At 41.1% G+C, this 23636-nt stretch overlaps 1 long non-coding RNA gene across 2 annotated transcripts; it reads right to left on the bottom strand.

Annotated features, from left to right (window-relative positions):
• Window positions 1-6893: 6893 nt before the first annotated feature.
• Window positions 6894-12355, bottom strand: LOC136290532 (uncharacterized). 2 transcript variants are annotated; one of them, XR_010721182.1, is made up of 3 exons: window positions 12128-12355; window positions 9150-10791; window positions 6894-8540 (listed from the first exon to the last, which is right to left on the bottom strand). It is a non-coding gene; the product is annotated as an uncharacterized lncRNA (long non-coding RNA). The 2 variants fall into 2 exon arrangements; XR_010721183.1 differs by having other exon boundaries at window positions 12120-12355.
• Between the last annotated feature and the right edge of the window lie 11281 nt (window positions 12356-23636).

Below are 23636 nucleotides of genomic sequence, written 5' to 3' on the forward strand. Positions count from 1 at the left end.
CTGAGTAAATGTTGCACGAGGGGGTTTTGACATCACCATGGCAGTGACCGAACACTACAACCCATACTGGGAGAACCTTGAAGATGCTCAAAATTTAACTGGTTCTGGCCATGAGCTACCAAGCATGCAAATTTCAAGTTCTTCCTTCTTTGAGCAGGCTGGATTAGAGAGCTCCAGGCTTCCTTCCCACCCCAAATCCAGCAGTAATTCAGTAGGAATTTGGGCACACCTGGCCTTCAAGACCAGCCTTGTGCCAAGTGCCCTTTGAGAAGAATCCCAAATCTCCTGAGGTGCTGGTGAGTGGCTCTTTGTAGTGGCAGCATAGCAGAAAGCAGAGTGTGACAGAAATGCACAGCCCAAGGGTCAGAAATGGTTGTCCGAATTTCCCCAAATGCTGTGGGGCAGGATGGTTTTTCTCACTGTCACAGTTTTCCTTCAGGCAGAGGAGTGTGTTGGGAAGAGTTTCTGCTGTGGAGGGACCCGTGGAGCCAAAACACATTAATGAAACCTGAAGAAAGCACATTTTATCGCAGCACCTCGTCATGTCTGTGCTTCATTGCTCCAAGCCTGTTGTTAATGTCACCTCTAAAATCCCATTAAAAACAGACCCCTTCAGGGCCTGGGTTAGGTCTCTTCAGAGCTAACCAAGCACCCTTTGGAATGCTGTACAAATGTTCCTATCAGACCCTGAATGAAAAGTTAATGAATTCCAAAATTGTCTTCTGTGGAGCAAAAGGGGAGCAAATGCAGCAGCCACTTAAAGCAAATCATAACTCATGATCTGAAAATATGCAACATTAAGCACAGCCATATTTTAAATAGCAAGAATTAATTTGCAGGGCTGGAGAGGTTGAAAACCACTTCTATTTGTATTTCAGGAGCACTTATAGTGCTTTGTTTTGAAAGCTTTACATTATCTTGTAAAATCAGCTCAGAAAAAGACATTGTTTTGTCATTGTCACCACAGTGATGGCACCAACTTGTCTGTCTCTGCGCTTTGTTCTCTCTCTATGAGAAACAAAGATCCCACATATTTTATTCTTTCTCCTCCTACAGGTGCTGAGTGGGGTGCTGCTCTGCCAAATGGCAATGACAATTGCTCTAAAGAAATTAATAGCTCTCAAAAAACACCCCAGAAATATTCTTCTGACAAAGCAGGACCTTACCTTGCCCCAAATTCCCTCTCATCCCTGGTGCCTTGCTTTGATTCCTACAGGTGGAGGCTTCTCAAGTGTCCTTGGATGCCTGAAAATTCAGGATACCTGCAGGAGGAGTTTTCAGTGATTCTGAGTTTGCACACCTTTAGTTGTTTTTTTAAAAAATCAAAGTGTACTGAACAGCGCAGCTGACACAGAGCTGTGGATCTGGCTGTGATTACTGGTAAGCTTCTTTGGTCCTGGATTCTTACAATATTAACCAACTTTACCCTTTGCATCTTGTGTATGAGTTGTAATTGATTGATGTGCTTCTCTGTCACCTTGGCAAGTTTTTGATCCAAGGTCAAAGCTAGTTTATTATGATTATCTCCAGTCTCCAATACCTTCCAAGTGTCCAGAGCTCTCATGTGGAGAAGAGATAAAATACAATTTTTTAGAAGTTCATAAAAAGACTAAAGAAAATAAACAGTAAGAATTAATCTTCTATCACAAAATATTCCTTTTAATCCACTGGTGTCCTGGAGGACAGGAAGAGGTTCCTGGAGGAGGGGTTGTCTTCATGGGCACAGCTCACAGGAACTTTTTGAACTTTGCTGTCTTAAAATATCCAAACCCCTTCTAGCCAAGGTCAAAGCATGCAAATCCACTTATTTTCCCTTTCTCCTCTGCAGCAAACAGCATATAAATTTCATCAGTTCTATCTCCTTTTAGCTTTGCCTTCAAGAAGTAATAATAAAAATATTCCAACCCCCTTCAGCTTTGCATTTTATCAATTGTGTTACCCAAGGGAGGCATTGATGATGACCCCACCTGGAGTAAATGAGGAGCACATGGATGTTTTCTGCACTTGAAAGATCTCCTTAACTTGGCAGTCCTGGAACATGGATTTCCAGAGTGCCACCCCTTGGAGCAGATCAAGTTAATCCAACAGATATACAAAGTCTCATATCAGCTGGGACACGTCTGCAATATCCCTGACAAAAATACTTCCCACTCAGCACAGAGCTTGGCATTGGTCAGTAAGAATCGTCCTTGTGGGCCAGAAGAAATCTGATGCATTTTCAGATTTTAAAAAATATATGTGAAAACAACTCAAATTTGTTGATTCCGGAATGTCAAACTTGAAACCTCCTAGTTTCAAAGGAACATGTTTTCAGACAAACATAAGATTCCTTTTTGGATTTTGGCCTTTTTTCCTATTTGTATTTCAGGAACTTTATGTTTGAAGGAATTTGAACTTGGACTTTAGGCCTGGAAACTGGGTATTTACAGTGCTTAATCTCCAAATCCAGCATGCTGGATTGAATTCACAGAAACAGGAACCTTCCTCTTCCAAAACCAGTTCAACTGGCAAGACTTGACACTGAGGAAAGGTGTCCCTGAAGAAAAGAAACCTTTTCCTAGTGAGGGTAAAAGTCACTTTTCAGCACTGGAGGAAATAATAACAAAATGGCATCTTACAGTGGTGTCAGGGTTTCAAAGATGGGTGAGGATGGAAGGAAGGACACTGGACAACAGATCAAAGTGAACCAGCCACAGAGCAGGGACTTCATTACTTCCAGGAAAATTCCCTGGAGACCTTAAAGGATTCCTAGGCTTTATCCTATCCCAATTATTAAAAGCAAAAGTTATGGATAGACTGGAAGCTCTGCCTTCTGCTCCCAATTTAGGCACACTGCCATGAAAGTCTGCACTGTTTTAGAATCATAAAACCACAGAATTGGATGGGTTGGTAGGAACCTTAAAGATCATCTTGTTCCACCTCCTGCCATGGCCAGGGACATTTTCAACTAGCCCAGGTTGCTCCAAGCCCTGTCCAACCTGGCCTTGGACACTTCCAGGGATACAGAGGCAGCCACGTCTTCTCTGGGAAACCTGTGCCAGGGTCTCCCCACCCTCACAGGGAACAATTCCTTCCTAATATCCATTCCAAATGTACTCCTTTCCAGTGCAAAGCCATTCCTCTTTGTCCTGACCCTCCAACCCTTGTACAAAGTCCCTTGCCAGCTCTCCTGGAGCCTCTTCAGGCACTGGCAGGAGCTCTAAGGTGTTCCTGGAGCCTTCTTTTCTCCAGGTGAACACACCCAGGTCTTCCAGTCTTTTCTAATAGGACACATGTTTCATCCCTCTAATAATATCTGTGGCACTTCTTTGGACCTGCTGCAACTAAAAGAAGAACCCCACTCACAGCCATGGGGACACCAGCTCTGTGTCCCCAAGTCATTGCCCTTGACCAGAGACACCTTTTGCAATCCGCCCCAGCTACAGCTAGGGGTTCAGAGTTTGCTGCTGTGATCTACAGAGACGTAGAGCCTGCAGTGCAATGTTCAGCCATTCCTGAAAGCTGCATTGTCATGTGAGGAAACGGGGCAGCTTCACAGCTCTGACTCTTCTCTTTGACCTGTGATTGCTGCAGCACTGTGAGAGCTGAAGGTCACAGAGCCTTTGGGCTTATGGGTGGGCAGATGTGCAGCCAGGACACATCTGTCTGAGCTTCTGGGTGCTCTGGGAGTTTTCCTGGAAGTTTCAGAGGGAAGATCAGAGAGGAGGCCACACTAACACCACATTAAAGGAAAACCTGTGCTTGCTGAAAGGTCAGCAGTGCATTAAAGTTCCCAAAGCTACTCAGAGACACCTCTCACTGATAGACACATTATTGATGCACTCAGGGGAGGACTCCAGTGCCCTTCCCTGAACTGTGTCTGTACCTAGGACGATGGGAAATATGTTCAATGGACAGAATGGAGCTATTATTTTTATTTCTTCCTTTAAAAGAGAAAAAAAAATAAGAAGAAATATTTCTGCTTTGAGCTCGATCTACCTCATTCATGCAGACAATCTCTGTGGTAGGACAGAATCCTGGGAAAATTGCAAAGCTTCTTCCTGACCTTTTCCAGCCTTCCTCTTCCCATCTTTTAATCTCAGACTCCAAACATCTCCCCATTCTCCTCTCTCCCCCTTGGATACACACTTTCTTCTGTATCTGACTACTACAGACTTTGTATTTCAATATTCTCTTGCTTGGGATAAAATGCTTCAGTCCTTTCAGGCTTTCCTCATTGGGCATGTTTTTTTAGGAACTACTCTGTCTCTTAAAAAAGTAATTTTCTCCAAGATAAGAGCTTCTGAATGTGTTGTTTTCCCTGTAGACGCCTAAATAGCACCACAGAGCACAACCTCTTAATGCTGACTTCCTTTCAGAAACGGTTCTATCTAATTAGTGGCTCACCAGAGACCTTCCTAAGCCAGACATCCATCTGAGGAAAAATCACTTATGATTGCTATGGACTGATAATCCCAGAAAGCCACAAGAAGAAAGAAAATTTCCTGCCGAATAATGTGTCCTCATGAGACCAAGCTCAGCTCTGTTCTCTGAGACCACTGAAAAGGCACCAAATTAAGCCTTGAAACTGAAGGGAGTTTGTCTGGAAGTGACTGGAGGAGGAAAGGAAGAGTTCTGGTCAACGCAGGTTTTTATGAAGAGTTTCCACCTCTTAAAGCACAGTGTATGATCTCCCTATTTAACCTTCACAGCTCTAGAGGTCTGAAATTTGCCATCTTTGCACATAACTTGCTGAATACTGAGTGCTGTTTTGGTGATCCTGGCGTGGCTCCTCTGGACTTGATTTCAGGAGGGGTTCCTTGGCTCCACAAGACTCCTCAGTCTGAAATAGAGAAAAAAGATCCCAGAATGGCAACAGCACTGCTTGCTACTGTGTAGTTATGCTTGATTTTCCACTGTTATTTTTCCAACTGAAGAGAGACTAATTAGCCTCTCTTTTGTACGTGTGTTCTTTGCACTCACTTAAGGAAGGAAACATCATCAGCTACAACTTCATCGGCTCTTCTCCAGCTGCCCACTTCTCAGCCTGCTTGTTATTTCTTCCCTCATTAAACTTTTACCTGAAGATAAAAGTGTTTATTGATTTATCTATTTATTAGATTATAGAAGGCAAATGATTTCTGAACCTGGTTTTGTAATCTCTGTAAAATCTGTGATGGGAAAAAAAAAAAAAAAGAGATTAGTATAAGTGTCCTTTCCAAAAACAGGGGATCTTCACAACGAAAAGATCCCAAATTAGCAGCATTTCTCCACAGTGGAAAAGTGTCAGACTGCTGACCCTGCCATGAGTCAGAGTGTCTGAATGAGCATAAATCACAGGGAGTGGTATTGATTGACTTCAGTCACACTGCATAATTAATCAGTGTAAACAGCATCATCATGCCTTGCCCCTGGACAGCACAGCGATTCCTGCAGCATGCTCACACAACCTGAGATTTCGTGATTCCAGAGTCTGAGGGCAGTTTTAGCCAACTTGTTCTTCCCACAGCAATGGGGTGAAGGACATGGGCACAAGGACATGCTGTGGCCCAGATGATGACAAGTGAACCATTGGAATTGGAATATTCATGGCCATAAAGCCATGAAGTTAGTTGGAATAAAAGCAACTTTAATAAAAGCAATTTGAAAGACTTTCGATGAAGCACAAACTTACTTTGGCTTGACAAAGTGGAATTAAATGAATGTTGGAATGTCCTTTTTTTGTTATTTGCTCCAATGTTACATCATTTTGTCAAGACAGATTTTCTTTATGGAAGAAGTCTTTTACAAAAGGAGTAAGAGTCCAACTGCAGCCTAGATTTATGGACTGAGCTGAGAGGTCCTTGAATTTATTTACGTTAGTCTTCCTTGTAAAATTGCTGGAGGAAGTCAGGCATCTCCAGAGACTTTGCTCTTAGAAGGGCCAAATAAATTACCTGCCAGAGGGGTTTTCAGTAGGAATAAAAATAAACAAACAAAAAAATAAAAGGAGATCAGCTTCCAAATTTATACATCTAATTTTGGACCTGGAAGGTGAAAGCCAGATCATTTTCCTTGTTGGTTTCCCAGAGTGACTTATCACTCTGCAATGAATTTCATGGCTCCCTGCAGAGCATTCAGGTAGTTAAAGGTGAGGGCAGCTGGATGAAGAAGAAAAGCCTGGGCATTGGGAGAAAACAGAACAAAGTACTGAAAGCAGAGCATGAATGAAGATATTCAGGTCTTAACTGCCTTTAAATTGACAAGTACAACTCAAGAAAGTAATAGGAATGTCCTTAATTCACACTAACCTTCTAGTTGGCCTGATTTTCTCTGATTTTCCCTCAAATGTGAACAGAAGGAGTCAAAGAAAGCTTTTAAAGGCAACGTGTGGATGATGTATGTGACCTCCTGTTCCAGCAGTTGTTTTCCAGCACACAGAGTTGCAGTTAAGGTGAAGTTGCAGAGTCAGGTGAAGTCTAAGAGCAGGCCTGAAGTTAAACCCCTGGAAAATTGGATAAGTAATAAAACAGAGACAGTAGATAAGGAATAAAACAGGGCTTGTACAAAAGTAATCTAGTGTAAGTGGATTGACCAGTAGTTTTTAAAGTCCTCTTTATTAATTTTTGAGTTAAATTCCTCTCTGACTCCAGTAGCAATCTCAAAGTCTCACAGATTTGTGAGTAGGTATGTAAAGCGTATTTATTTTAAAATTTCTGGACAGACTTCAAGAGAACCAGTGTTGCCTACACAGTCACACTCAGACCTGTGCCTCAGAGCCTTTGGATTTGCCATCACTAACACCTCATTTTCTTCCTTCCAATCCATACCCAGCATTATTGCAATGAACGTATTAATGTTTCACACTTCTGCTCAGAAAACTGAATTTAGGAAAAGGAAGCTTTCAGACCAACAACAAGCCTTTTCAACCTGGATGCAATCCACAACACATGAAAAGTAGGAAATACAGTCACTTTTTGATGGTTCAGGTTTGTGTACTGGAAAAATTCCTTGAGTTTTCAAGCAATGTATTGACCCTGCAGCCTGCTTCAAATGCCCCTTCCTAAGGGCAGTATTTTACATAGGAAACAGAATTAATGATGTGATAATACCAAATGTATGCTGTGCCGTGCTAAGGAGACCTCTGACTACACACAGTAGTGCTGACTTAGCAGCAGCTAGAGCAAGTTAAAATGATCCTAGACTTGTTTTTAAACTTAGTCTTACTTTTGGAGTAGGAGTGTAGCCTGTGGCAGTTTTATACTCTGGTTCACTCATTTTCTTAAACCATATTTTGTATCTCAGTTTATTTTACAAGTTGTAAATTGTGGATTTTCTAACCATGTGAGGAACTCATGCAGAAAAGGCTGCACAGACTATAAAAGACAAGAACAGATCTTTGCATAATAGTGAAAATCTTTACTCTCAAGAAAAAAAATGAACATAAATCACATTTGCAAGAAGCATATGGAACAGATGAGGGTAGATTTCTAAGTTACTTGTGTGCACAATCAGTATGACTTTAGTCTTGTGTCTTCATGGTCTTGAGCAAAACCTTTCAGCAAGATACACTCCAGTGAAGATGGAAACAGCGTGAGTGATCCCAAACACAAAATGCCAAAGGGGAGCTTTGTTTGTTTCTGCTCTCTCCCACTTAATGAGCAGATTTCCACAGCTGCCATGTGCCCTTATGCTCATCCCAAAGCTTCCCTGAGTGAAAAGACAATTAAGGCAACTGGTGAGTGCTGCAGAATGTGATGTTCTTATTCTAAGATGGAGATCTAATAAGAGTTAATGCAAAGTGGAAGATAAACTCAAGAGCTAATTTTTTTTTTTATAAACTTGTGTTTTTTTATAAACTTGTGAAGCTGCTGATGGGAAATTTTCTTTTCTACTGATGATTTTCCTAGTGGATAGTTAGGTAATAGCTCCTGGCCCAGCTATCAGAGAGAACATGCACGTCTTTGCTACCACACACAGGAATTCCAGGCTGCTGCCATGAATTCAATACCAGAGCAATTAAAATGATAGGTTTGCTGCAAGCCTTCAAATCTGTTCAAGATATCATAAATTCCAGTTAATCCCCAATCCCACTTGGTGTCAATCCCAAATGGGAAACGAGATCTTGTCCAAGTTGATCCATGACTCTGCCTAAATCTCACAGAATCCTAGATGGGTGAGGCTGGAAGGGCCCACAGTGGGGTCACCTGGTGCCACCTCCCTGCTCAGGCTGGGCCATCCCAGAGCACAGGGCACAGGATTGTGTCCAGGCCGCTCTGGAATATCCCCAGGGAGGAGACTCCACAGCCTCTCTGGACAGTCTGTTCAGTGCTTGGTCACTGCACAGTGAAGTTCTTCCCCATGTTCAGGTGGAACTCCCTGGGCTCAGTCCCTGCCCGTGGCTCTGGTGCCATTGCTGGGCCCCGGAGTGTAGCAGTGAGGCAGGGTGGTGAAATGCCTCTATGTTCTCGAAGCGTCTCCTTCAGAAGCCACTCGGAGTAGGCCACAGGAACAGCCATTTCCAGTCCGTGCACACACACACCCCACGGACAGCTCGGCGAAGGAGAGACAGGAAGGGCCTCCTGTAGGAAGAATTCCAGTGAGGGTTTATTACCATGCCAAAGGGATTAGGGACAAAAGAGCAGGATCAAAAGTGTGCACAGGGTTAAGTATGGGATCAGGAACCAATGGTCTGGGGGCACAGGGGTGGTACAGAGGGCAGGGCAAAGGGCAATGACCTACAGGGGACATGGGGCAGGCCACCAGGGATACCACAGCCAATGGGGAAACAGAGAAGGGAGAAACCATGAGAATTAGGGACGTATGTGAACAACAGAGGTGGGCAAAGCCCACAGACCAATGGGGAAAGCAAAACTGAGGTAGGTCACATACATAGTGTTGCAGAGCACCACTTTCAGCCTAGGCGGGGAAACTCTATGGTAGGTTCTTCCAGGGCAAAGCCCTGGAGGTTTCCATGTGTGGTTCAAGGGTTTCCACAGCGGAGCAGAGCCTGAGCCCTGCTCTGACCCTCCATGCACACAGGGACACCCAGGGACACCCAGGGACACCCAGGGACACGCAGGGACACTCAGGGCTGAGAGCCCCTCTCAGCTGGGGCTCCTCTCGAGGCTGAGCAGCCCCAGCTCCCCCAGCCTTTCCTGGGCACGGAGATGCTTCAGTCCCTTCATCACCTTTGCAGACTCCACTGGCCGTGCTCCAGGAGCTCCAGGTCTCTCTTTTGCTCTGAGACTTTCCATACCCACCAAAGGCTGTGGAATTGCCCATGGTCTCTCCTCTCATGAAGGGATGTGTCACTTTTGGGGTGTGTTGCTCTTGTAGACTTAGCTGTGAGCTTACCTGAGGGACAGAAGAGATGTCTGCAGATGACAGCGCAAGATCTCCAGGATCTGCCAGCGAATTCTGCATTTTACTAGTCATTTTCTACTCTGAAGGATGTTCTGCACATCTGTCTAATTATAGCAAAAACTGTACAGATCGTGTCAAAACTGCCCACTGTTATCCAGGCTGCACCAGCCACAGCTGACAAAATAGGCACATCCCCTAATTAGGAACATTTGAAAACCGACTTATTTAAATTAAGAAAACCTCCCAGCCTTCACTTTTTGACAAGTTACTCTGAGTTTCTCAGAGGAGGAGGAGAAGGACAGCAGGAATATTTTAGATTTCTTCCCTCATTTCTTACCTCTACAGAGCACTAAAATAAATTACAATGTGCAAACAATACGTCAGAACGAAAGGCTTTGGCTTGACAGATTGCAGGGCACAGCATTAGCTATAATTGTGTTGTTCTGAAGATCTGAAGTACAGAATGTAACACGCTTTAAATGCTTTGTTGTTCTTGAGATCTCCAAATGTTTGGACACCCCAGGTGATAGCTTAATTCCTTCACCCATTGAAGTCTCTAAGAGAGCAGAACACAGCTTGGCTAATGGTACAGGAGGACTTGTAGCTTGATTTTCAGTCTGTGCTGGGGATAATGTGATCAAAGGCAGCAATTCCATCAGGATTCCTCATCTACATATTACAACTCAGTGTCATTTTGTGGTGACAAGTGCACTTTGTGAGGCAGACACTTTTCCAAGCACCTGCAGTTCTGTTCTTCAGCCCTGGTTTGAAAGTCCTCACTTCCAACCAGCTGCAACTTGATGATGAAGAAGGACCAAATTCTGCACCCAAGAGGATCCCATGCAATCCCAGGTGTGTTTTTTCTAGTGCACCAGGACCAAAAACTAAATTGAGTCATTGAGCCCTATGAAGATCCTAAGTGCAGGTTTCATGTCTAAGAAGTGATGAGGGGGCAAGAAAGGGTGATATTCACCTCAAAGAACAAAGCAGAGACGCTGCTCTGGACGTCGGGGCATCAGTCAGTGGACGGTGAGAAACTGAGCTGTGCATCACTTGTTTCGTATATTTAAGTCTTTTCTAATTATTATTTATCAGTTAACTATATCATTATATTATTATCAGATAATTGTAACTAATTATCATAATTAGTTACTTTCATCCAAAGATTTTTATTCAAGAAAGGGGTATTAATTTCAAAATCTCCCATCAAAGTGACCTCAAATTAGGTTTCTGGTTAAGGTTTTCAGTGCTGAAGGAGATTTATACAGCCTTCAAACAAGTACTTGGCAGAAACAGATTTAGAGTGAAAATCTCCTGGTTTCAGTCCATTGTCTTCCAGTGATCATTTCAGCAGGAGAGAAAATGTCAGTTTGAGTTGTTTTGCCATTGTCCAGCTTCAGGCCTTTTGGCATCTGATTGGTTTCTGCAGGTTCATTTTTTGGCCTTAAAAAACATGGAAATCCAAGTCTAGAGCATGTGAAACAAAGAAGTGCTATAGTCAGCTGTTACTGCAAATATAAGTCAGACTCCAAGAAAAAAAATTACAAAAAATCAAAAGTGTCCCATGGTACACAATCAGAATTTGGTAGGATTATTGCTTATTGATGAGAAAAGCTGTTTTTCTAAAGAAAAAAGATCATCACACATACATATATGTATGCATATGTATATTTTTGTGATAACCCTAATAAGCAATAATTAAAGGAAATCTGTTAAATCCTAAACTAAGTACAGTTTGAAATTCATTATCAATAATGCTTTTTCATTATATTTTCCATGAACTTGATCTGTAAAAACTGGATATGGCTAACAAAAAAGAGATCTAGGAGGAACAAGGTTAAAGGAATTTGATTTGCAAGTAGGCCAGTGTGTGGGGGGAAAAAAATGAAAACTCAATATCTTTTTGATAACATTTTGCCAGGGAAATTACTGTTAAAACAATTCAGAAGCCTTGATGAAAATCCCTTTGAAATCAAGGTGAAGAAATTTTCTGTTTCTGAGATGGATCAGAGTCTATCTCAGTTAAAATCAGTAAAAGAGGGACTTCAAGAAAAATACTTTTTTTTTTTTTATAATGTATTTAGTGAGCCTGATGCTTGGAAAAAGGGAGAACAGTTGTGAGACACCAAGACTCCTTTTGTAAAACATGAGAAATGTAAAATATTTCTAGTCGCAGACCACGTGATAAAACACCAAATACTTCTATTCATTGGTTCAATAAAACTTATTGATTCCCTGCAGATGGCAGCTGTAGCTCTCTAAGCTGGCAAATTACAAAACCTCTCTCTGTATCATTATTTCTTCATACCTTAAGTAATCGAGAAACTGCAAAATTATCTTTATGTAGTCTCAAACACTTTGAGAAAAATAAGAGGAATTTCATTTCACTTCAAATATTTAGAATATTCCTTACTCGAGGAGCAACATCTTTAGTCCTTGCCCTGCTGTTTTCAGATGCAATGTCAAGCTTTCCTCCAGTTTTATTTATTCATTATTCTAAGCATTAACAGGTAAATCCATTTTGGAGCTCAGAGTATGCTGCCCACTAATTTCATAAGTGTCCTGCTTTTCAGCAGTTCTCAGTCTTGCACAGGGTGATGATTTTAATACTCATACTACAACCACTGAAAGATGATAAAGTCTTTTAGCTATCACTCTAGACAGTTGGTCTTTTTTTTCTTTCTTTTTTTTTTTTTTTTTTTTTTGGCTGAAGAGAAAGCACAGCCTGAAGTACCAAAATGAAATATTTAATGGATTTTATCTCACCCAAGTAATATCAAGCCATAAGTACTTACGAAAATACCTCTTTGAGGTATGGAATATTATCATGCCTGGAGCTGGTGGTACTTCAATTGTTCAAAATGTCAAACATGGTTTTTCTTCTCATTTGCACCTCAAAGCACAGCTCAGGGAGATAAATATTTCCTTTTGGGTTTGGGTGTCTCTTTTCCAGGCACTCAGGAGCACTGCTAATTAAACTGTGAAGGTTTTCACAACTTCTACTAACGAGCAAGTGGAGGAGGAGTAATTTGCACGCCAATTTGCCTTGTGAACTGCAGAAAAGAATAAAGGCTTCTTTATTTCAGTTGTTCCTGAATTAGTGAAGCAACTGCTCTGTCAGCTGAGCCTCTCACTTCTGAGGGATATTGGAGTGGGAACAGCTGCTCCTTGGGTGCAAACAGGAGCACTTTGGGTCCTTCCTCCATTGTAACTTCCCTGCCAGGGAACCCATATGGGGTTTTTAAAGGTAGGTGGATGCTGACTGAGCTGATGCTGTCCTGTCCCTCCTGGCTTTCATGGACAGAGTTGACATTCCAGCCTTTATTAACACCTGTGCTGCACACAGAAGGCCAGTGTGGGTTGAATCACCTCGAAGTGACGTATTTGGGAACTACTGATCAAAATCCTGCACAGAATGGGTTGAATTGGAAGGGACCTTAAAGAGCATCCAGTTCCACTCCCTTGCCATGGCCAGGGACAACTTCCACTGTCCCAGGTTGTTCCAAGCTCCATCCAGCCTGGCCTTGAACACTTCCAGAGATCCAGGGGCAGCCACAGCTTCTCTGGATAACCTGTGCCAGGGCCTCCCTAGCCTGAGTCTTAATTTCTTGATGCATTCCAAATATAATATACAGACGTCCTGAATAAAAATTAGTCTTTCCCTACAGTGAATAAGATTGATGAATTCTTTTTTTCCCCCTGTAGCTTCAGGGTTCCTTCCACAAGCATAGGGAGGAAACCATCTCATCAGGGAGTGGGTTATGGATTTCCTGAGGGTCAGAGCTCTACCGATCCTGTTCAGTATGATACTAAGGACTAAATAGATTTAAAGTTATGCTGTGGGAGGCACAATCCTTAATGCAAAGAGGTGATTTCTACAGAAAGATGATACACAGAGAAAAGAAAGGATCAACATTGTAAATAGAATAAGCAATGCAATGGCAGCAGGTGTCACATTGGTCCATTTAGGGAGTGAGAGGACACTGAGAGCAAGGATGTGCTCAGAGAGAGCACAGCTCTGTGATCTCAGCACTGCCTGTGCCAATTTTCCAATCAAATGCTTAGTTTTCAGAGCTGAAGGATATCTCACACTGAGACAATCAGGGCCTTGACAGAAGCCAGGGGTGTATCTGACTTGAGATGGCAGCAGCTGTCCAAAGCTGTGCTTACCCTGCTCTGAGCTGCAAGATCAGAGCTGCTTTGTCAGCCCTCAGAGCAATTTACACTTCCAAGGTAGGGTTTTAGCTCAGGGACCTCATATTCAATTGGTTTAATGTCAGTTCCAATCATCCCTGCCCATTATGTTCCCTTCTTCAATGCCAACCCTCACTGTGGTGTCATTCATGGACAATTGATCCCTTCTGTTTGAACTCCAGCTTGGTTGCTCCAGAGTGCAGCAGTGAAATCTTGTGAAATGAGTGTTATCTGAGAGAGCAGGGTTTAGAGGAGGCAGTGCCACATCCTGAAAATGGCAGGAACTCAGCTGCTGTGGAAGTGTCAGGAGTCTTCTGTAGAATATTGCACATTTCTTCAAGAAGCCTGAATTCAAAGTCTCTCTCTGGAACTGAGTCCTTTGCTAGGGATAGTTTTGGGATTACTCACTCACCAATACAGGTAGACACACAAATTACAAGCTTAGAGCTTCTACATCTTGCAAAAAAACCTCAACAGGAAAAAAGACTGTTCCTAGGATTTCTGACAACCCACCATTGCTCAGCATAACGAACTCTAAGCCATCTCTGGGAAAAATTGTTTTTCAATGCTGAAATTTGCAATAAACTCCAGTAAATGCTGTGTAACAGAGTAGTTTAAAGCATGGCAAACATTTCAGAAAAGCTTTCACGGGCTCCTCTGTGCTCACAGGCAATTACCAGTTTGTAACTCTTCCTAACAGAGATCCCTGTGGTCATAATTGGTGGCTTTCAAGATCTGAGAATCCTAAACATCTCCCTGATTTGCCCAGTGCCATCATCCTATAATTACATTAATAGAAAAGTCTATTTTTTCAATGCCATAATGAACATCTGCAGATTACAGTGTTTCTTCTTCATTGTAAGGGACATGGGATGGTACCATGGAAAAATAGGTTTTGTTTAAGTCTAGAATGTCTGCAGTGAGACAGTTGACCCCTCTTCTTGTCCAGCAACATAAATGGACTAAAATAATTAAAAAGGATTCTTTCATAAGAGAAATTATTATAGTCTACTAAAAATGTCCTAAATTATGATGGTTTTAGGTTACAAACTTATATTTGTTCTTCCTTTTCAAATTTTATTTTTGTCTCGGCTGGCTGAATGGTGCTTTAAACACGTAAGGAAACAATGAGCTTGTGTAACATGTTCTCATCACACATGGACCACTGGGAAGTTACTGAAGGCAAAAAGCAGCTCAGTACCACAGACCTCTGCTAAAAAAAATGAGGGGAATAAAAAAAAAAAAAAAAAAAAAAAAAAAAAAAAAAGTAGTCTCCAGATGGAATTAATTTAGTCTAACCTTTATTTTTGTTTTTTCTTTCCAGTGTGAGCTAGACATCCAAGGCTCTCCTAAGTATTCAAAGAGAAATGTACAATTTTAAATCATGACTCATCAGACCTCCTTTACACACCTGCATCAGGAGCTGACTCATCTTGCAGGCTCATTTGGGGAGACTTACTTGATTCCCAGCAGATGGCCAGGAATCCTGGAGTGATTAGCTCTGGTGTAGATGTTTGCACTGCTCATGTTCACACACAGTCTGTGTCCTTCCTTCAGCAGGAGACTGATTTCAAAGCTGAAATTCCAACTATCCAGATTTTCATGTTTTGTGGAAAAGGCTGAGAAGAAGACAGCTGAGAGACTAAGACGAGAAAATGTTTGGGTTTTTTTTAAAATACTTTGATATTGCCTATTTATATTGACTCTTCTGGTCACTTGTAAATAAAACCTCTTTCTTCCAGAAATTAAGTGAAAGTTCTTCCGTAAAAACATTCCCTCTTGTGGAACCAATCCAGTTTATAAACATTTTCAATGGCAAATAATTGAACTGTTGTTCTTAGTGGTCAGTTTGGGTAGACAAAACTCCTCAGAAGGGAAGAAGTAGTTGTTATTGGAATCTTCAGTCTGTGTTGCATTAGCTTTAAACGCTAGAAAAGACCAGTGGCAACTACTCTCCACCAATTAAATTTACTCCAAAATGATCAACTAGCTCTCTTGAGAATTTATACTGAACTTCTCCCACATTATCCATTCAAATCTTATTATTGGAAACCAATAGCAAAGTGAACAAAGTCTGTTTTGGAGACTAAGTAAATGTAGAGAAAGGATAAGGGACATCTTGCTATTTCTGGGATAAAACTTGAAGCAGGAGGTTCAGGAGAGTCTGCAGGCTCTGTCTACTCTGCACAGCACGCGTTTTCTGAAAAATATGACAGGGCTTCCAGAGGATTTTCAGCAAATCAAGTCAAATTTGATCCAAATTTTTCCAGCAGATTCTCAGTTCTGAAATTCAGGTGTTAGTTTAGAAGGCATGGAACTGAAGTTGTGGGTGTTTCAGTGCTCTTAGACATTTTCTCAGCTTTGCTGGTGGATTGAATTCCACCTTCACAGAGGGAAAACTAGAACACACTAGGAAAAAAGGGAGATGGTTCTCATGTTAGATGTGCAGTTCAGATAATAAGGGCAGGGAGAAAATGGGCAAGAGTGTCTCAGAAGTACTAATCTACTTTAACTCAGTAGTGAAATGGTATCATGAACACAGTTTTAACAAAATCTTTTAATCTTTTAATGGTATCATGAACACAGCTTTAACCATTCTTTTAATGTCATTTCTTCAATCATCAGGTCTGACATTGTAGAATTTTTCTGCACTGCAACCATGTAAGATGGTGGCACTCCCCATTTTCCAGAAGCTTCTTTAACAAATGACAGGAAAACAGATATTTCTATCAAAATACTGATTAGACATACTGATGTCCCAGATGCCAGAACAAATCTGAGAGTTGTTTCAAGTTCTTGGCATCTGTGACCACAGATTTGGTGTGATAGCAGCATATTCACACATTTACTGCTGGGCTTCTCAATTCCAACTTCTCCACACTTAAAAAAACATCATATAATCGTGTCATCTTTTAACCTCAGTTCTAAAAACACCTATGTTTTCCAAAATCGTATGATATCCCATCACAGAATCACAGAATGGCTTGTGTTGGAAGGGACACTTAAAGCTCATCTCATTCCACCCCCTGCCATGGGCAGGGACATTTTCCACTAGACCAGGCTGCTCAGAGCTCCTTCCAACCTGGTCTTGAAGACTGAGTCCGGTCCCTAAAACACCCCTGTTAATTTCTAGGCAGAAATAAAGCAGAGATTTACACATCCTGTGATCATAATTGATTTGTCAAAAGAATAACCCAAACCATTCTGTGATTCTATTATTATGTGATTCAAAATTAGCTGAAAATGCTGAAGATGATCTTTTGTGAGGGAACAGAGAGAGCTGTAACCAGGAACGGGTGCTGGGGATGGCAGATAGTACGAAGCTATAAACTTTGGCAAGTGTCACACATCTAAACAGCAGAGTGCCTGTCAGAGTGCTTTTTGCATTTTGAACATTTATTTTGAACCAACGCTGGGCTGAAATGTGAAGGAATTGGTGAATTTTTCTGAGGAGAGATGTGAGTGTACAGGGATGAGTAGTTGTTACTGTCTGATCAAACAAATTCTGTATGTCAAAGATACAGAAGCCTGGAATTACAGCACAAGATAGCCTAAAGCTTTGGGAATCAGGCAAAACTAAAAATTAATGCCGGGACTCCAAAAAGCAATTTTGTGGAAAGGAGACAGAATAAATGCAGCCACTGCTCAAGTCGGTGTGGCTTCTTTAGTGCCGGCCTTTGGATCTGGTTGATGGATAGTGAGGCCAGCAAGGAGCATTGTGCACTCTGAGAGTCACAGAAAACACAGAAAGGGTGTTTGGTGCTGGGATACCAGGGTTTTGTTGTTGTTGCTATAATGCCATTATACCTGGGGTTGTCGAGCTCTTGAAGTTGTTCATCTTCCTTTACTATTTCTGTGTACAAGCACTTAAGAGAATTAATGCTGTTATTTCCTGTAATAGCCCATGAGCCTGAGTGTTGCTCTGACTTAATCACACTCGTGTGTTGCCCACATGGTTTTTTAGGATGTGGAGACTTTGAAAAGCCTTAATAAAAGAAGCCAAAGCCTCTGATGAGTCACAGCTGGTTACTCATAGGTGGGATTGACTCCTGAAGGGTTGGCTGCCCCCTCGCAGACCTGCCCTTCAAAATTCCCAGGAGTTGTCATGCTTTCTCCCACGCTGCCCTCAAGAGCAGGAAGAACTCTGTAAATATACACACAATCACCTTGTTGTCCTCTAAATCAAACTCTCAAAGTGCCCAGAGAAGAAGGAAACAAACTCAGCGGGGAGAGTCCATTGCAGCATTACAATTTTATTAATATGAATTTTCTTGTGCTGTTCCTGTTGATTATTTTCCAACATGTTCTGTTTTGATTTAAGGAAGATTTCTAAGACAAGGACAGTCACTTACACTGACATTTTATATATTGCCCAGCAAAACAGCACCTAAAGCTCATCTTTAGACATGAATAGCACCAGGCAAGGCAGTGCATTAGTGTGACACCACTAAATTGTGAGCATATGTGAGGCTTATAGACTATAATTAAATCTGGATTATGTACAGGGGCTGAATCAAACCTTGCACCAAATGAAGAATAACTCTTCTTCCCCTGATAATGGCCTTAGCAGCTGCTTGGAACTGATCAAAGGATTCTGAATTGAAACCGTGGCTCAAAAGGGCATAACTGGTTCCAGAACCATCTGCACACACCCCAGGAAAGGATTTGCCAGTGTTGTCAGCAGTGGCCAGGCAGGTTGGGAGATTGGGCCAGAGACAGCTGAGCCACTGAGGCAAATAAGCCTTTTCACAGTGTCTTCAAACAAGGCTGTTTCTCCCTAAATTTCAAGCTAAATTTAAAATTGAGATTGTTTGCCGGTACCTTCTTAAACAGAGACTTTTTGTAGGGGTGAAGATCCTTTCAACTGAAGGATCAGGTAAATTACTTGGACAAAAACCCACATCTAGTTTAACAAGGTTTTTTAAGAAGTGAAAATGTTTGCACAGAAATTGTGGCCTCCATTGCTAGAGAAAATAGCTTATTCATACCAAAAACATATGGTCATATATTCTTTCTCCAAAATTTTATTCTGAAGATGGTTCAAAAAAGATTTTACATTTTGAGATTAAAATGTTAAAAAAACAGTATACAATCAATGCCATTGCCTCTGAAAAGAATTTCTTCATTATCAGATGAAGAAAGTTATGAGCTAGAATTAAAATTCAGAGAAAGCAATAACATTTCAAGGCCCAAGGTTATTTTCAAGCAGCAACGTAATTGATAACTCAGGAATCAAATGTATAATTACAGCCAGTTATGGGAGAAATGGGTAAAAATTCAGGACACAAACATCTTAAAAAAAATATTTTAAGAGGACACTTAAAGCAGTCTTAGCATGTTCATTCAATATATTCTGACCACAGTCATGACTTTAAAGGGTACTAATACCCTGGAAAAAATGGTGCTGAAGAAATAAAATATATTAATAACAAGAGGCAAATCCCCACTAAACAAGCAGTGCTCAAATAGTAGTGTGGATCCTTTCTACAAGGTTGACAAAGACAAGCCCCATTAACTTCTGACACAGAGGGATTCTGGTGCTCTTCAGCTACTGAGATAAGAAAGCTCTTACAGCTAACTCTGCAACATGCCAAGAAAGAAACAAGAGCTTTGGGTTGTGTGGGTTTTGACTTAGTAATATATGAAAGTGTCTCCGAGCTGTTGGAAGGGAAAGGTTTTGGTCAACAGATAATCACTGCCATTAAAAATGCCCATCAAAATGGCAGAATTGATCTAGAATGGTGAAAGGAAAGGAGGGGGTGTAAAGTCATCTCAAAGGATGACCCAGACCATCATTTTTTGATCTGGCAGTATCTACAATTTTTGACAGGAAATGGTGGCAGCGGTTGTCAGTAAGGAAGAGCACTGCTGTGGAAATCTCAGACTGTTCGAGATTTACTGAGCTTGACATTTGAAGGCTTGAATTTCATCATGGCAACTGTTGTTTCTTTTGCTGGTTGACTGGCCTTAAGACCTTTAAGTGTTCAAGGAGCTGCAGTTTTTCCATGAATTCACTTAAAACTGCAACTTCCAGAAAGCAGGAACTGAAGGCTTGGGAATGAATGCTCCAGGAAAGTCTGGAGAACACCTGGAACTTTGGCTGATCCTGAGTTGAAACAAGAAGACTTGGAAAAAAAGATGAGATGTGCTTGAAAAAAATCCCTTGGAAGAGAGAGACTCATGAAATTTCTGGGGAAGTTCTTGCTGGCTCATGCGGTCACAGCTGATCATTCACATCAAAGGGCAATTCCCCTCCACCCTCATCACCAGAAATTAAAAAGTAGTGAACATACCACTTCCGTACTTGAACACAAACCCATTTCCATGTGCCAGTCCTTGAGATGGAGAGGTGTGGGTGATGAAATCTCTGAAGTTTACTCTTCATGTGGGTGTGCCAGCCCACTCTGGTGAAACTGTGATCCACCACACTTCTTAGGGGAGAGAGGAAATTCCACACAAAATATGGAGAAGCTGCTTACAACTGCTGGAGAAATGTGTTATTTCTATTTTCTCGAACACTACTAGAAACTTCTAGATCACCAGTGTATGCTAACAGTTCTTTTGACTTAAACTAGTTTTCCCAAGGCCTGTAAACAAAGAAATAGTTCAAAAAATAAATTAAACTATGAAGGCAAGGCTGCAAAATGGGACATTTTGAAAATTGCCCAGTTAACATTGACTTGATTACTAATTGTGCCACTTGAGAGGCAACTGCTGATAGTCCTTTAAATTTAGGTAATGGGCATTCCACCAGGATCTGTGGAATTGGAGCAATTCTAGAGTGATTCATTGACAGCAAATTTCACACCTGGCATATTTTAGGCACCTGCCAAGTTGTGAAGGGTGCCTTTATCAAAACAACAACCAACTGTTCACCAAGAAACTAAAAAATCTGTGTGGGCAGACAATCAAAACTTTCAGATCAAGGATGAACAGATAGAACTCAACTTGGCTTGGTATTTGCAAAGGAAAAACTGACCTAGGGTTGGACTTTGCTGTCTCCCTTGAGAGAAGTTTGGGATGCTCATTATAGATAGGAAATACAATGTCATGTAGAGGAACTATATTTGTTAAAATAAGCTAAAGTTTATTTCCCTTTAAACCACCAATTTTAATACATTTAGTTACGTAATTATTTCCTGATTCCACTGTGAGTCACACTTAAGAGTTTTTTAAATCTGTTTTTTACATCTTAATACCTTGTATTTCTAGGTGCGCTTTTCTGGTTTTATTTTGCTTAGTTTTGGAATTACACATCCTTATTAACTTTTTACTGCTTTTCTAATTGTTTCTTATACTTTCAGCTTTAGTGCTATCACATTTTTTTTGTCTGAGAATTAATGACATTTGGTGAGTTAATCTTATTTTAGGCTTCAATCAAAAAAGATTAGATCATTAGACAAAGTTATTGATGCCCAACACAGCTACAACACAACTAGGGGGAAACAGTCGCAGAAATCTTGTCACAGCTGAAGGCAAGGTCAAGATGGGTCAAGATATTGGTGACTCATTTTTGGTAGAAATGAGTTTCTTTACTTTTTAAAAATCAACAGTACAGAGCCAAACAAGAAAGCAGATTGACTAAAAATTTACTTCTGTAGCTGATGTTTCCCTCTTAGTCAAGAGAGCTTTGCATCAATCTATTCCACCTTTCCAATGTTTTTGCAAATTTCCTGTATGTGAAGTAGCTCTTTTCCCCCTCAAGCAACAAAAGGGCTCAGGGGTTTTAGGATTTTTTCAAAGATTTTCCTTAATATGAATCTAAAAAAAGGCACATTTTTGAATGGATTTTACAACTTTAAAATTGCTTTATTTTCTCTCTTTTGCAGCAAAAAAAGAAAAGATAACTCACAACAGCAGAGAGGAGAAGGGAATCCTTCAATTTTCTTTTAATACTTTCTATGACACAAGAGAAGAAAGCAGGGATGAAAATAAAGCCATATATCTCCATAGGAGATTCATCAGCCAGCTTCCTTGTTTCTGTCTCACCTGGAAACCCTGATGTGGCTTTACCTGAACCATCAAGGAAAGGTCAATAAATCCCAGCACTGAGACTGGATGGCTGCTCAAATGAGCCTTGAAATTGTTGCTATTCATTCTCTGTTATTTTGACCGCAGACAATGCAGAGGGAACTTGTTTAGATCAATATCCATAAAAGGAAAAGTAGCTTTGAGCTGTTGGATTCTTAAAGGTTGTCTCTTCTTTCACTTACTGATGTTTTTATTCCCACACACAGGAGGATTGAGCAGGTCTGAGTGGAGAAAAGCAATACAATTTGACAAAAACAGCCTCAGGGGAGTTATGGTTGAACCACTGGAAGTGGGTTGTAGGATGAGAGAATTACAGAAGCACAGGAGGGGTTTTAAAGGACCTAAAGATCATCCACAGGCAGGAGTTCCTTCCACCATCCCAGGTGGCTCCAAGCCCTGTCCAACCCGGCCTTGGACATTTGCAGGGATCCAGGGACAGCCACAGCTTCCCTGGGCACCCTGTGCCAGGGCCTCACTATGAGGAGGAATTTATTTTGTGTTTGCCAATGCGAGCAGAACAGGTATGGAAGACTTTTACAAGTTTCCAGCCTGGTCTGTGCTTTCATGCAAAAAACTACACTCCTGAGCCAACAGAATCTACGTGGATTTCGGAGTATTTTAGGCAGTGATCTATTTAACTGAAAAGTGAACTCAGGGAAAACTCACTTTCATAATCAGCTCCGTGAGATATAGAATAATTGGTTTTATTTTTAAAAAATAGACACAGATATTTCAGAAAGGGGCGTGTATGTAAGGCTACATTAAAGTGCTGATTGCACCTGAAATACAGGAACAAAGCTTCTGAATTTTAGCAGTTGTTCACTCCAGATCAAGATAAGTCAAACTGGAGGGGCCTTTCAGAAGGCCTGGGAGGAGGGAGCTGGAATGGAAATCTCAACATGAGAAGAACAAAGAGGATTTTGTGTATTAAGTGATGAGCTGAATGGAAGATCTGATTGCCATCCATGAATGCATTGGGGTAGAACTGAAATCACCAGTGAAATTAAGACAGGGAAGGGACAAGAACAAACATGACCAGTAATATATTTAGGTTGGAAATTAGAAAGGGTTTTCCATTTCAGAGCAATGCAGCTCTGGAGCAGCATCCCTTTAGGACTTGAAAAAGCAATTAGCTTGTGAAAGGTAATAAACTAGGAGGTCTCACAGATCCCATGAGAATTTTGGAAGATAGGCATAACATTCAGAATGATCTGGAGAAATTAAAGATATGGTCTGAATTAAATAGGATGTTGTTCAATGTAGGAAATGAAAAGATACTGTTCCTAAATGGGAATAATCAACTGCATGGAAACAAGATGAAAAATTCCTTGCTACAAAGTTCTGTAGAAAACACACAGGGAACAAAGAATGGGAAAAAGAAATCAAGAGTCAGCCTGGAGAAGACACTCAAGGGGGGCTTTGCATCAATCTGTTTTATCTTTCCAATTTTCATACAGAGTTTCTGTTCATGAAGTGGCTCTTTTATCACTCAACACTTTTACCAGAAAGGAAGGCCCAGAGCTTTTAGGCCTTTTTCACAATTTTCCTTAATATTGATTTACAACAGGCACATTTTGAGAATGGATTTTACAACTTTACTTCCTCTAAATTGCTTTATTTTCTCTCATTTGCAGCAAAAAAAAGAAAAGAGAACAGCAGAGAAGTGAAGGGAATCCTTCAATTTCCTTTTAATACATTCTATGACACAAGAGAAGAAAGCAGGCATGGAAATAAAGCCATATATCTCCATAGGAGATCCATCAGCCAGCTTCCTTGTTTCACCTGGAAGCCCTGATGTGGCTTTACCTGAACCATCAAGGAAAGGTCAATAAATCCCAGCACTGAGACTGGATGGCTGTTCAAATGAGCCTTGAAATTGTTGGTATTCATTCTCTGTTATTTTGACCACAGACAATGCGAAGGGAACTTGTTTAGATCAATATCCACAAAAGGAAAAGTAGTTCAGAGCTGTTGGAGTTTTGCTCTGAAGTTGTCCCTTCTTTCACTTAGTGATGTTTTTAATTCTTCTTGCCAGGTTTAAATACTTCTTACCAAGGTGTCTCCACCACTGCTGCTAGTGAAGGGTG

Source organism: Chamaea fasciata, unplaced genomic scaffold (assembly GCF_029207755.1).
Source record: "Chamaea fasciata isolate MVZ Bird 193981 ecotype frontalis unplaced genomic scaffold, bChaFas1.0.hap1 SCAF_6, whole genome shotgun sequence".
Taxonomy (NCBI): domain Eukaryota; kingdom Metazoa; phylum Chordata; class Aves; order Passeriformes; family Sylviidae; genus Chamaea; species Chamaea fasciata.